This window comes from Mustela erminea, chromosome 17, assembly GCF_009829155.1.
Source record: "Mustela erminea isolate mMusErm1 chromosome 17, mMusErm1.Pri, whole genome shotgun sequence".
Lineage (NCBI taxonomy): Eukaryota > Metazoa > Chordata > Mammalia > Carnivora > Mustelidae > Mustela > Mustela erminea.
This window is the reverse complement of record NC_045630.1, coordinates 20,946,113-20,960,652: the sequence shown is the minus strand read 5'-3', so window position 1 is coordinate 20,960,652 and position 14,540 is coordinate 20,946,113. Positions and strand designations below refer to the sequence as shown.

General features: G+C 41.4%; 1 protein-coding gene across 1 annotated transcript in view; it reads right to left on the bottom strand.

The window, feature by feature from the left end:
- LOC116575900 (serine/arginine repetitive matrix protein 1-like) overlaps positions 1–14,540 on the bottom strand; it is a 287,791-nt gene that overhangs the window by 133,207 nt on the left and 140,044 nt on the right. The gene's annotated exons all lie outside the window — the stretch shown is intronic.

The following is a 14,540-nucleotide window of genomic DNA, read 5'->3' as shown; positions in this document are numbered from 1 at the left end:
GGTAGTGGCTTTGAGTAGACCTACACAGGGTCCTGATAGTCCTACTTCACGGAGAACTTCATGAGAAATGGTACCTGTGTACAACACACACATACACACACACACGCTCCTCCCTCCCGAGGTGTTAAAGGCTATGCTCTAACATCGAATAACACTATAAGATGTTATTCAGATGAACAAAGTTTGATGATACTTACTGGCATCATATTTATAGCCCATTGGAATGATAAGGTTAAATATTTCAATAAGAATTCTTAATCCAGGGCACCTGGGTGGCTCAGTGGGTTAAAGCCTCTGCCTTTGGCTCAGGTCATGATCCCAGGGTCCTGGGATCGAGCCCCACATCAGGCTCTCTGCTCTGTAGGGAGTCTGCTTTCTCCTCTCTCTCTCTGCCTGCCTCTCTGCCTACTTGTGATCTCTGTCAAATAAATAAATAAAATATTTTTTTAAAAAAAAGAATTTTTAATGCATTTTGGGTGCCTGGGTGGCTCAGTGGGTTAAGCCTCTGCCTTCGGCTCAGGTCATGATCTCAGGGTCCTGGGATGGAGTTCCACGTTGGGCTCTCTGCTCAGTGGGGAGCCTGCTTCCCACTCTCTCTCTCTGCCTGCCTCTCTGCCTACTAGTGATCTCTCTGCCTGTGTCAAATAAATAAATAAATAAATAAAAGAATCCTTAATTCATCAGCTACTCCTACCTAACATTAACATAATCAACACTAAAATATTTGTTCATTTATTTGAAACAGTTTAATAGAAAAGCTAAATCTGAGAGGTTAAAAAAGGAGAAGAGGTCTACCAAAAGGAAAGTCACCAGTTGAACTAATTCACAGCATGGAGTGCTTGAGGGCAGAAAGGCTCAGGGTTGACCCTGAGAAAGCCAGGCTGGTACCATGAAATAACTCTGGGGCCAGACGGACCTGGTCACAATCTGTTTCTCCACAGCTCATGAGCAGTATAACCTGAGGCCAATCCTTACTTTCCTGAAACATAGCCTCTTCTTCTGTACAAGGACAATAATAGTAATTAACTGTGGTGGTGAGAATTCCAGAGAGAGTATATGTGGGAGGGCCTCACACAATGCTGGCACACAGTTGGGGCTCAGTCTACTCTAAGCCTTTCCTTGGGCTTCTCTTTACAAACTAAGAATCCTTCTCCCTCCTTCAGGGCCCCAGCGCCTTTAGCAGTAATAGCAGGAATAAGGAATCTGACGTCCCAAATGAGAAGAATAATATAAGGAAATCATTCACGGGAAGAAAGAAAACCAAGGTACTTCCTTATACATCAAGGGCCAGGAGAACGGTAAGTACATGATGTTTGAAAACCTAGCTTCAATCTTTACTAACTGGGTAGGCTTGGATGAGTTATTTAACCTATCTGTGCCTCAGTTTCTTCATCTGTAAAATGAGTATGCTAATTGCTTCTCGGCCTTTTGGCTAAGATCAAGTGTAAAATGAGGATGCTGATCATATTTCTCTTACAGAGCCGGTATGAGAATTAAGTGAGTTAATAGATACTTAAGTACTTGTAACAGTGCTGGCACAGGGTTAGCACTCAGCAGATAATAGCTGTTATTACAAAGAGTCATTATTACTCACAACAGCCTTATACATGCAATGCCTTCAGGAGAATAAAGGGAAAAGGCTGATGTGTGGCACGAGGCAGAACGGTACAGAACAGGGCACGGCTGGATCAGCAGGCTAGCCTGGAGGGGGTAGGAGCCACTGAATCATGGAAAAATGAGCTGTGAAAAAACAATAGACATCTATATAATGTTCGCTGAATGCCAAACACAGTGCTAAGGGTCTCATGCATATTCATTTACTCAATCGTCCCAATGAGCCTTTAAGTCACTGACTCATTTAATCCTCGAAATAAGTTTATAAGGCAAAAAAACAATTACTATTCTATTTTTAAGATGGAACAGAGGGCGCCTGGGTGGCTCAGTGGGTTAAGCCGCTGCCTTCGGCTCAGGTCCTGATCTCAGGGTCCTGGGATCGAGTCCCGCATCGGGTTCTCTGCTCCGCGGGGAGCCTGCTTCCTCCTCTCTCTCTCTCTGCCTGCCTCTCTGCCTACTTGTGATCTCTCTGTGTCAAATGAATAAATAAAATCTTAAAAAAAAAAAAAAGATGGAACAGAGAAGTAATTTGACAAAGATCACACAAGAAGTGGCACAAGCAGGGTTCAATCCCAGGTGATCTGGTTCTAACATCTGTCTGTAGCACTCCACATTAAATCATCAATGTAGACTGCCCGTTGTAAGGCAGACTCACTGACATACCCACCTTCTAGCCCTTCAGAGATGTGAGACTGCTCTGGAGTTCTTTCAGTGTATGAGGTGAGATCTCAAGCCATTTTCAAGAAAGAGTGGTCAGAAGAAACTTGAAGACATTCAAGCTAGAGATATTGTAGGGAGAAAAAAATACATGGACATGGATAGGTTGATGGGAAGATTTTCTGAGCTAGGTCTCTATATTAAAATAAAAAGAGAATCAAAGAAATAAAATCAAATATAAAAATGAGTATAAAGATTATGCACTATAAAATTTTATTTGTGGGCGATAGGGAAGGAAAAAATGAAACAAGATGGGATCAGGAAGGAGACAAACCATAAGAGACTCTTAATCTCACAAAACAAACTGAGGGCTGCTGGGGTTGGTGAGAGGAAGGATGGGGGCTGGGGGATGGGCACTGGGGAGGGCGTGTGCTATGGTGAGTGCTGTGAGTGTGTAAGCCCGACGATTCACAGACCTGCACCCCTAGAATACATTATATGTTAATAAAAAAACTTTATTTAATTTTTATCTAAATTAGTAATGGAGTACATTTAAAACTTGCCTCTCTCGATTCTCAGCCCAATTTCCTTCCTACCTGAAGCATCAATTAGGGAGGAAAGCTGATTTCAAATATCATCTGCCCCTCAACACACTCACACTGAAATAAGACTTAAATTAATCCTAAAAGAAGAAGACAAATCCCCAGTGATATGGACATGCTTAAGAATTTCATATACCGGGGCACCTGGGTGGCTCAGTTGGTTAAGCCTCTGCCTTTGGCTCAGGTCATGATCCCAGGGTCCTGGGATCGAGCCCCGCATCGGGCTCTCTGCTCAGGGGGGAGTCTGCTTCCTCCTCTCTCTCTGCCTGCCTCTCTGCCTACTTGTGATCTCTGTCTGTCAAATAAATAAAGAAAATCTCTCAAAAAAAAAAAAAGAATTTCATATACCAAAATTCCATTTCTTTTCCATCCCAAGAAAAGAGCCATCTGACTCCAGGAGAGACTCAACACCCTTAGGCATCAAGCCGAGCCCCCCAAGGCCCTCCCTAGGGAGCCCGTGAACGTACCACCAGCACCAGGAGATAAGGGCAGCAGTTTCACCAGCTAGGGGAGCACCGTCAAGTTCTTGAAACATATTCCCTTTGTTACACTTTGAATAAAAAAGGAAGTGTCACCGGAGAGTCTCTTCATGCCTGTTTTAATAACCTACTTAAGTTTGCTTGGATGAACAGGTTATGAAGAAGGGCCAGGCCATATCCCAAAGTGAGATTTCCCAATTCTGCCCATTATTTAAAAAAAAAAAAAGGAACTAAATTTTGCATTGGTAGAAGATAAGTGACCCTGGAACAAATACAGAGAAAGGCTATCCCAGTGAAGATTTTCTTCCTACAAACCTTAAGGAGAAATGGGATCAGGGCTTCAGGAAAGAGTGAAGATGATGACTTAGCTGTTTCTGTCAACTGTTGCAACTTCTTTGTACTCCAAACTATTTGCTAGAAGCAGAGACCTAAGCTTCTGTCTAGAGAATACTGAACACAAAGCTGGGGTGCGAGTGGGAGACACTCGTCTCCTGGTCTCCTGCTCCCAGATCCACGCCCAGCCACCGTCCTCCTCCCCATGACCCCCAGTCAGATTTCTAAAAGACGAATTTGCCTCTCTTCCTCCTCTGCTAAAATCCTCCAGATATGTGGCCTCAGCTACAGAAGATGAGTCAAAATCTTCAGCAAGGACTGCATGACCTTCACAACCTAACGGCCTTTGACAGCCCATCTTTCCCCGCCCACAGCATGGTCCCCAGAAGAAGGAAAGGGATCCTGGCTGTGCTGGTAGAGTCTCTTTACAGATCACGAGACTCTGACTCCCAGTCTTAATCTAGAGGAGCTGGTGCAGGGAGTCAAAAGATCCAAGTGGGGATCCACTGAACCGGTAGAAAAAAGGAGAGAGCACATACTAAATCATAAAATGTACAGTTATGAAAGTTTTTCTTAAGCTCTCCCAAGTCAGTACCTGCAGATTCTCTTGCAAGCACATATTGTGGATAATGAACACATCCTTTAATATGTAAGCATCTTTTTTTAAACTTTTATTTATTCACCTGATAGAGCACAGGCAGGAAGAGTGGCAGGCAGAGGGAGAGGGAGAAGCAGACTCCTCACTGAGCAGGGGGCCCGATGGGGGGTGGGGGTGTAGAAGGTGGGGAGGTAGGAGGGTGGGGATTGGGGTGTGGGGGACATGGTCCCTGATCCCAAGACCCTGGGACCACAACCTGAGGCGAAGGCAGATGCTCAACAGACCAAGCCACCCAGGTGCCCCAATATGTAAGCATTTTAACGACCTTCTTTTTAAGTTCAGGCCTTTTAAATTTTTAAGTATTTCCCTTTCCTAATTCTGGCAAGACTGGGGGTATTTCATTTAGAAAGGCTGTCTTTTCCCTGATGAAGGCAATCAAAAGGGAAAATCCTGATTGAAAACAAACTTTCTGAGAAATATCCACCTTGTTGATGAGACAAAAGATAACTGACCTGCTCCTGAGCTTTTTATTTTCAATAAAAACCCGGGTCAGAAAAACATGGTTTGTTTGTTTTTTCCTTTTTTTTTTCAAGAGACAGAGAGACTACGATCAGGGGAGGGGCAGAGGGAGAGAGAGACTCTCAAGTAGGCTCCATGCCCAGCGCAGAGCCCAACACTGGGCTCAATCTCCCAACCCCGAGATCATGGCCTGAGCTGAAATCGAATCACACACTTAACAGACTGAGCCCCTCGAGTGCCCCAGAAAATAGATTTTTTTAGCATCATGACTAGTAGGGCTTAGTATAGAAAGTGAATAATCTATTCTGGGTATTAACGTTGATATTTAATATAAAAGCATCTAAATGCCTAAGAATGATTTACTGAAACTAGTTATTTGTGTGGTTTAATAGGTAACTCTCTGGGCAAAACAGAATCACTGCAGGTTGTTCCAAGTTACAAACTCCCTGACAGCTCAGAAGACATTAATGACATTCACAGAATATTAACTAACACAGAGCTTCTCGGAACTATATTTAGCACAGTGGTGAGACCACAGGCATACGGATTTTCCCTTTGGCTCCTCAACCTTGGCAGTACAGAGTGTTACAGTGCCGAGGAGGGTCTCCCACTCCACCTGAGGAATCTATCAGGAAATTTTATCACAAACCTCGGAAGTGACATTTGCTCCTTCTCCAAGTGGCATACAGCCATTTCACACCTGCTAGTGAAAACAGTGCGCTTGTAAATAACATTTTTCAAGAGAAAATTAGAAATCGACTTCAAAGCACCTGTAAACAACACCCATCTACCAAAATTACTGTACCACCAAATGATACAAAGGTCTCGGACTATCCATAAATATAATGAAAATCAAATAAAAAAAAAGAAAATTGGGTTATTATAATCAGGTCTCATTAGACACTATTCTTATAATTAATCCCACTGGAGAGTTCCATCTTTAATTAATATTTTCAAAGATTTTTAAAGACCTAGAAGAAAAAATAAAGTGAGAAATCCTTTATTAAATATCTAGTTTGGGATACACAATTCATTCATACATGTATGCTTATATTTTAAATTCTAGGAAAACAAGAATTTTTGCCTGTTTTGCTCCTAGCTATATCCCCAGCTCCTAGAAGAGTGCCTGGCATGGAATAAGACCTCCAGAGAAGGAAAATTAAAAGAAGATAAAAACAGAGGGAGGCAAACCATAAGAGACTCTTTATTTTATTTTATTTTATTTATTAATCAGTGTTCCAGCCCCGTAAGAGACTCCTAACTATAGCAAACAAACTGAGGGCTGCTGGAGGGGAGGTGGATAGAGGGATGAGGTAACTGGGTGATGGGCATTAAGGTGGGCACCTGATATAAGGAGCACTGAGTGTTATTATGCAACTGATGAATCACTGAATTCTACCCCTGAAACTAATAATAGAGTATATGTTACTTAAATTGAATTTAAAATAAAAGTTAAAAAAATCATCTAAAAAAAAAGGACCTTAATAAATATTTGTTGAATAAATTCATTCATCAAATAGGTACTGAGGACTTACCATGTGCTAGGCCATGTGACAGGGCCCAGAGATACACAGATTTGTTCATAGTCTATAAAGAACACTCTTCTCAGTTCCAAATTCATGTATCTGAATGCTTCCTCGAAATATCTAATAGGCTTCTCAAACTTGACATGGACACACCAGAACTTTTTTCCCATAGCTGCTTCTCTTCCCTTCACCCCGAATTATTCCTACCCTTGCTCTTCCTGTCTCTAGTGATACTGCCATCCACTGGATTGTTCAAGCCACAATAACACAGTCAACTTCTCTTCTTACATTCAGTCCCATCATCTCTCTACTATGATTCAGCCAATGTCATCTCCCCCAGAGGCACAGCCTCCTCCAGTCTCCCTGCTGCCACTCTGGCTACAACCACAAACCAGTCAGAGTAATCCCTTTCAAACATGAACCAAATCTGTTTACTACTTAATATTTCTTCCATTATATTGAGGTCCACTGACTCCCGACCATGAGCCACTGGCCCTAACGAGCCCTGCCTCCAATCTGCCTTCCCCATCTTTTATCTCCCACTTCCCTCCTACCCACTGCACTCCAGCCTTCCCCGTCATCTTGCGGTTTCTTAATGTCTCCAAATGTGTCCCCACTTGTACATGGTCTTCCCTCACTGGAATGTTCTTCCCCAAAGTGTCTGACTCTCAAGATTTAGGTTTCTCTTCAAATGTCACCTTCTCAGAGAGAGTTTTCCATGACCATCTGCCCAAATTTCTGATTCTAAATTACACTGATGCTATTTAGTCATGGGTAAACAACTAAGAGATCTCCAAATAGAGCCAAGCCCAAACCTTTCTTCCCATCCCTTGCATCCCCAAGAGGTAGAGGAGTTTCTCCACTAACGTCTAACTGAACCCTCTCCCCCTCCCACGACCTCACTCTCTGACCAGATACTTCTCTCAACAGCCAAATGAGCCAGACAACTGAAACCCCCTCCATTCACGCAAGTCAACCTCACTTTTGCTCTCCTGCTCTAAGATGGAATCAGTTTTGGGATGTGATTCTATGGGTCATGTTGGGTGTGTTCCTCCTGGGTGTGTCACATCACTGGAGAGGACTTCTCTTCCAAATAAAAACACGAAGCCCAACAATTCCACTCTTCTGTATATATTCACAGAAATACATGTACATGTACCTCAGGAGACAGATGAGAATGTTCCTATCAGCGTTATTCATAATATCCCCAAACTGGAAATTATCCAAATGTTCATCCAAAGTAGAACAGGTTCACAAATTTTGGTATATTCATGTAATCAAATTCATATGGCAATGAATACCATACATAATATGGGTGACTTTTACAAATAAATGTTGAACAAAAGAAACTAAACTCACAAAACGCATTTTCACATCTATATATAAAAGGGTCAGAAATGGACAAAACTCAACTGTAGTTAGTATACCCAATACAGTTAGTGCAGTTCAAATAATACAGAGGCAGTAGAAACTTGGGGAAACATAAGGAAGCAATTACCATAAAATTTGGGAGAGTATTAATCTCTCCCAGTGTTCAGACCCGTGTTCACACACAGTTCTGCTGAAAGAGCATCTTTCGCTCTCTCCATACCAACTTTTTATATACCAGGCTCCAGGAAAGGAAGGAGAGGGAGGAAGAACACTGTCCTGCCTATTTTGATTCTGCCAACACTAAACAACGAAGAGATCCCAGTACCTAGAGCATCCAAAATGGAAAGTCTCATTCTACAAAAATGGGTTTCTCCTGCTCCCGACTTTAATGAGGACGTATTTTACTCACTTACCCAAAGCTTACTGCATGGCAAAAAATGAAACTGCAGTCCCTGTGAAACCAAACCGCAGAGGCTAGATGGTGACAAAATGAATCGTGCCTCTGTACGACACACAAACTTACTATTTTAAGTAGTGTTTCTCCAGCTATGTTTATACCACAAAATCAACTGAGAAAGGATGAGGGATTGAGAAAGGATGTAGGGATTAGAATGGGCAACAGTGGATGTGTCCGGCGGATATCGACAATACTTTATTTCTTGACTTGGATGATGATTACACAGGTGTTCATTTTATAATTCAATAATCTGCATGTTTGTATTCTGTGGGTGCTTCTTTACATATATTGGGGGGAAGGGGTTAATAAATTAAGGCATGTCCTTGTTGGGTGGAAAAGAACTGCAACAGGACTTCTTGTCAGCTTGATGTCAATAAATCCCAATCTATTAAGCACTATTATAAGTCTTTCTATATTTACAACCACAAACAATGCTAGCCGATCAAGCATTCAAAGGGTGGACAAAAGAAGAGGGGCAATGAAGGAAATAAATAAAACAAAAAGTGTTGTCCGAGATAATAAAAGAACCAGGAAAGCAGATTAGATAGCAAGACCAGCTTTTAGACCAGGGCACTCCCTCCAAATAGTCAAATAGGATGAGAATATAAAGAGGCCATTTTAGCTGGCCATTAGATGGTAAGTTCCAAAAAGAGGAAAGAAAAAAACTAGATTAATGTAGGCTCATATTATATCTAAAAAGATAGTGTATTTATGCTTTATTGGTTTATGAAAAAAGAAGCTAGGAGAATGAAAGGAAGGGAGGAAGAGGGGAAGTCTGGAGAGAACAATGCAATGCAATTAGAATTACAATAGAGCAAATACTGAAATGAATACTTTCATCAATGATGGGAAGACTTGAGAGCTCCAAAGAATATAAAATCCTAATATCATTATCTCACCAATTTGTTCAAGTATTGAAACACAATAAAGATACTGACACTCAAAAAAAAAAAAATTACAACAGATATAAGCAGAACAACAGAGAGTCATTGTTTATCTGAGACCTAGTGATAGCAGAAAGTGCCAGAAGAGAATGAGTGAGAGCGAGCTCCCGGGCCAGATCAGGAATGACCACTGGAAGTATGTTAAGCATGTCAGAGTCATTTGAAACATCTCTCCCAAACTGTCTTTCCATCAGTGTACTTCGACTTCATGGGTAACCCACTATGCTGAATTATGGCATAAACAAATTACCATTGCTAAACTATTTATAACAGCTAAGACTTCCCATTATTATGCAAACTTGATTTGTCCATAATCTGAAACACTGGCAGTCTTCCAGCGGTCACTAATTGGATTTCCTAGCAACTTCCTGAGTCCCAGATAATACCACCGTTACTAGAACAACGTGGTTCCTGTTGCATCAGGGAGCATGCGTTACTGAGGTGTAGCAGTGAACATAAGAAAAAGCCAACTCTGACGTCACCCAAGCTGCGTATTTGGGTATGGATGTTCTGCCTCCAGGGAACACAGGAGGCAGCAGACCACAGCGGGCTTTCCCGCAGCACCCACATACTCACTGAGCACTGCTTAATGCTAAGGGGAGCACCTGAAATGGCTTAAATGTAAGAGTAACACCCTTTGTTTCTAATGTGGAACTAGAAAATGATGAGGGGGAAGAAACTTCCTTTTTCACCTTGCCTTTCCTCTTCCTGTTTAAAAACTGTTAGAGATTATGGGGCATCTGGGTGGCTCAGTCGGATAAGCATCTGCCTTGGGTTAAGCATCTACCTTGCGCTCAGGTCATGATCCTAGGGTCCTGGGATTAAGCCCCACTTTGGGCTCCCTGCTCAGCAGGAAGTCTGCTTCTCCTTCTCCCTCTGCCCCTCCCCTACTCATGCTCTCTCTCTCTCGCTCTCTCTCTCTCGCTCTCAAATAAATAAAATCTTTTTAAAGAAATCATTAGAGTTTAGCACAATGTGAAAGCAACCTTTGGAACTCTGAATTCTCAGCCATTTACTTCCTGGTAATAGGTAATAGGTAAAGAAGGTAGGAGTAGGGAAGAAGCTGACCAAGATTTATTTTTTAATCACCCTGTAACCTAGTATAAAAAATTTAAAGGGCCTTCCTCAAATTATCATTGCTAAACTATTCACAATAGCTAAGATTTCCTGTCAAATATCCTTATGCCCAGTTAGGAAAACTGATGGGATGTTTTACAAGACTTATACAGTTACTAACGTTTTTATAAACTTCGCATAGAATAGGTCCTCAAATATTCATTAAATGAGTTAACCAGTGAAGGAGAATCCATGGGTGAAAGGAAGAACGGGAAGGGAATTCTACTACAAGAATTAGCACGGGACAAATATGCTTTGAGTATTAGACATTAAAAACAACTTAATTCAAAATCAGCATCCAAATAATTGATGCTTGAGAGATAACAATTATAAAATCAGCTGTTGTTTCAATAAAACTGTTAAGAAGTTTAATGACTAGAACTAGGTGGTAGCCTTCCTTTTTCCTTTTCCTCGCCTTCTCACCCTCTAATCATTTCTCTCCCCGTTCTTCCATCCCATGCTTCCCTAATTCCTGACCCCTAAAATTTTTGCCACAGTTTCCAGAGAGGCAGAGGCCCTCCACTCTCTTTATTCTAGTGATATTCACACCTTCGGTCCACCAAGTCTGTTCCACTATTTCGTTCATCGCTTAATTCACTCAACAGCAAGTTATTGAGCTCAGTAGGTGTCAGATGCTGCCCTTAGTCTAAAAGCAAACCAAACCAAAACAAAACAAAACAAAAAGTCAAGAAGACATAGTTGGTCCCATCTTCAGGCTGTTTAGAGTCTTTGCAGGAATAGAGGAAACAGCCAATTCCAATACAGAGACATATTTCGGGCTCTGAAGACGCATGGCCTACCATAATGGAAATCCAATTGAGGAGAAGGGACATTTGAAATTTAAAAGAAGTTCATGTTGGTTAAGAGTTCAAGAAAACCACTAAGTGTGAGTGGTTAGAAGACCACTGGTGAGAGAGAGGAAGTCTAAGATGGAATGTGAAACTGAGCAAGGGTTGGTTATATGGAAAGTTAGGGAATAGGTAAGGTCATGGTGCAAAAGTAGAGGTAACTACATGTGTGAAGGCCCTGAGCTGATGGGTTAAAATTCAGAGTACATCTTTTGGATAGGACCTTTGTTTTATATAAATCAGGCAAACTGACCACCTTTCTAAATAGTCACATTGCTCTGTTTCCTCACCAGAGGTCACATGGAAATATCCTTCTTGTCTTGCCCTTTCTCCTACACTTCCGTCAAGGCACAACTTGCCTTAAAATCTGACATTTATATACTTACTTGTCACATATGTCCCTTATCAGTGCTTGTGACACTGTACTGTTTCAAATGTCCCTTCTCCTCAACTAGATTGTAAGTAGTTATGTAAGAAGACCATCCAAGTGTTCGTCTCTTCCTTCTAGTACAGTGCTTTACCAGAGCAAATGCTTATTGTTTATTAACTGTTTAAGTACATGGTTTAAGTGAACAAAAAAGAACAAAATTACCACCTGAAATACCTAGTCATCAAGGCTCCTGACTCTTCTCAAGGGAGAAATTGAAAATGCTAGATTTTCTTGGTGTCATTTCCAGGGGAACTATGTAGGGATCTATTCTGATGAGAAATTACCTAGGTGGCTTCTATTCTATGAACACGATCAATTTGGACTTAGGGGTTCAAAAAGTCAGGTCAGCATGATAGCAAAACCATTTTTATGTCAAGAATAATTTGGGCTTTCAGGGGCACCTGGGTGGTTCAGTGGGTTAAGCCTCTGCCTTCGGCTCAGGTCATGATCTCAGGGTCCTGGGATCGAGCCCCACATCAGGCTTTCTGCTCAGCAGGGAGCCTGCTTCCTCCTCTCTCTCTCTGCCTGCCTCTCTGCCTAATTGTGATCTTTGTTTGTCAAATAAAAAAATAAATAAATTTTTAAAAAAAGAATAATTCAGACTTTCACTCCGATATTCATCCTCTTTGCTGAGATGCTGCTGACCCCTCAATCTCTAGGACGTCCGAAATTTCCACAGAGAAAAAGAAGAGTCTCTTCAATTACCACTTTAAAAAATGAGACACACTTGAGGCCTGTGGCAGTGAATTTCTGAAAGATTGGTGGCCAGAAACTGGAAGCAAAATGTCTGGTCATAATAAGAGGATAAATCTAGCTAACTCCCTTAAATAAGATTTTTGAAACCAAAACAAAATAAAACTAAACAAAACACCAAACAAACAAAAAATCAAGTTTGAACTTTGAGGAAGATTATTTTCCTAGAGGCAACATCAAAGGACTTTGTGCATTTATCCAGTTCACTGGTTTACAAAGTTGTGGGTACATGTAGTTCAAAACAAGCTCCAGTTCCTGGTGGGAGAAGCCCAGTAGTGAAAATATCCTCTCCAAGGCTCTTTTCATGAAATGGAAAATTCCACCAAAAGTAACAACAGTTCTACCATATCAGCGTACTAGTACCAATCAAGTGATAAGCTACAAATGCATTTTCACATCTGAGGACTATCTAGAAGGGCCAAGGGGCAGCAGGTAGTAATTAGCATCTGCCTGATGTGACCAGGTATAGATTTTGCTGCTTTGGACTTAACGCAGACTTAGATATAGTGGAACCTTAGACTGTCCTGTACTGCTCACTATTATTAATACACTGCCTCTGAGAGTTAAAAAAAGTTTTTTTAAATTAACTCAATAAAGACTTATTAAGCACCTACTATGTTCCCAGCACTGAGCTGGGGCAGGGATGACTAAACTCCCCTTGCCATCCAGGACTAACAATCAAGTGATAGATATAAGTGTGTAAAACAGATAATTTTGCTAAGGAGTGATGAGGACTATAAGAAACTTGAGAGGAGAGAATGGTGGGTTCAAGAGAAGCACTGAAGAATATTGATCATCCTGGCGAATGTTGGACAGCTAGAAGGGACATCAGTGGTGCTAACGACAAAGTAACTTAAGTCACCGCAACCATTCTTTAATTGCTTACTTGGAAAAACACATTTGAAAACCACTCATTCTTCTATCAGGAAACGTAATGATTGACTTTGATCCTAACACCCAAAAATTTAAAAAGAGAGAGAGAGAAGTATAAACTTCACTATCTCCAAGTGATTCACCTACCTCTCCAGGTAAACCTCAGTTTGAGTGTAGAAGGTTCTAATTCCCTGAAACTACCCCAGAAAAGCTCATGTGTCTCCTGGTTGCCTTTGATCAGAAAAGCAAGAGGAGACCAAATCAATCACAAAAGCAACATACACAGCTAGAGTTCTAGGTGCTCCTGAGGCCCTCAAAGTTAACCTCTTACCTAGCTTTCTAGGCCAGAGTTACCCAAACAATCTCCCATTCTTTTTTTTTTTTTTTAAGATTATATTCACTTATTTATTTTAAAGAGAGATATAGAGAGAGCACAAGTGGGCAGAGCGGCAGGCAGAGGGAGAGGGAGAAGCAGGCTCCCCGCCGAGCAGAGAGCCCGATGCAGGACCCAATCCCAGGACCCTAGGATCATGACCTGAGTCAAAGGCACCTGCCTAACCAACTGAGCCACCCAGGTGCCCTGCAAACTTCCATTCTTTCACGGGTCATCCTCCAGCCAGATCGTCAACATTCCCCAACTAGTACCTAACTCACAAGTCAACTAACTTTTATATGGTGTCTAGAACATAAGAGCTCACTTGGATTTGTGAATGGAAGACTTTACTACTTCTCTTTATTTTATCAAGTTGTTGCTTTGATGCCAGATGCTGTTTCTAGGACTCCCCTTTCTTCCTCTCCCCCCATAAATCTTCACCCGCCCTTCTCATCATACCATTGGTTAGAGTAATATTTAAAGGAAGATGGTATAGAAGGAAGAACAAGTATCACCTTGTTCTTATACTTACTAAGTGATACTAACTAAGGATCACTTAGTATCTGCGGCCTCCAGTTTCTTCTATAAAATGAGAATAATTCCCCATTATGTAGTGTTCTTGTGAGAGGAAAACTGAGAGATGTATAAAGTTCCTGGTATGCTTTGGTGTCAAGTATCCAGGTAGAATACAATACATGCTTTCCTTTCTTAAAACCCAACTCGAATGTCTGCTGAGAAGCTCTTTGCTTACCCACTTACAAGCCATCTCTATAATAGCACAGCCTTGCTTCCCCAGAGACCCTAAAAGCCTCTGGGGGAAGAAAATTTACAGTTAAGAAATTTAGACTTTATGGGGAAGACAGGATTAGGAAACTGAGGGCAGCATTACACCTGACCTGCTTTGAATTCAGTAAAACGAAACCATAACCCAGCTTGCTAAGTAAAAACAGTACCAATGACATTAAGACCTCTGAAAAGAGCAATTATGATTACTGTAGTAGTACTTTCCATTTAGGACTCCGTGTCCATTAGAAAACTTCTAAAGAG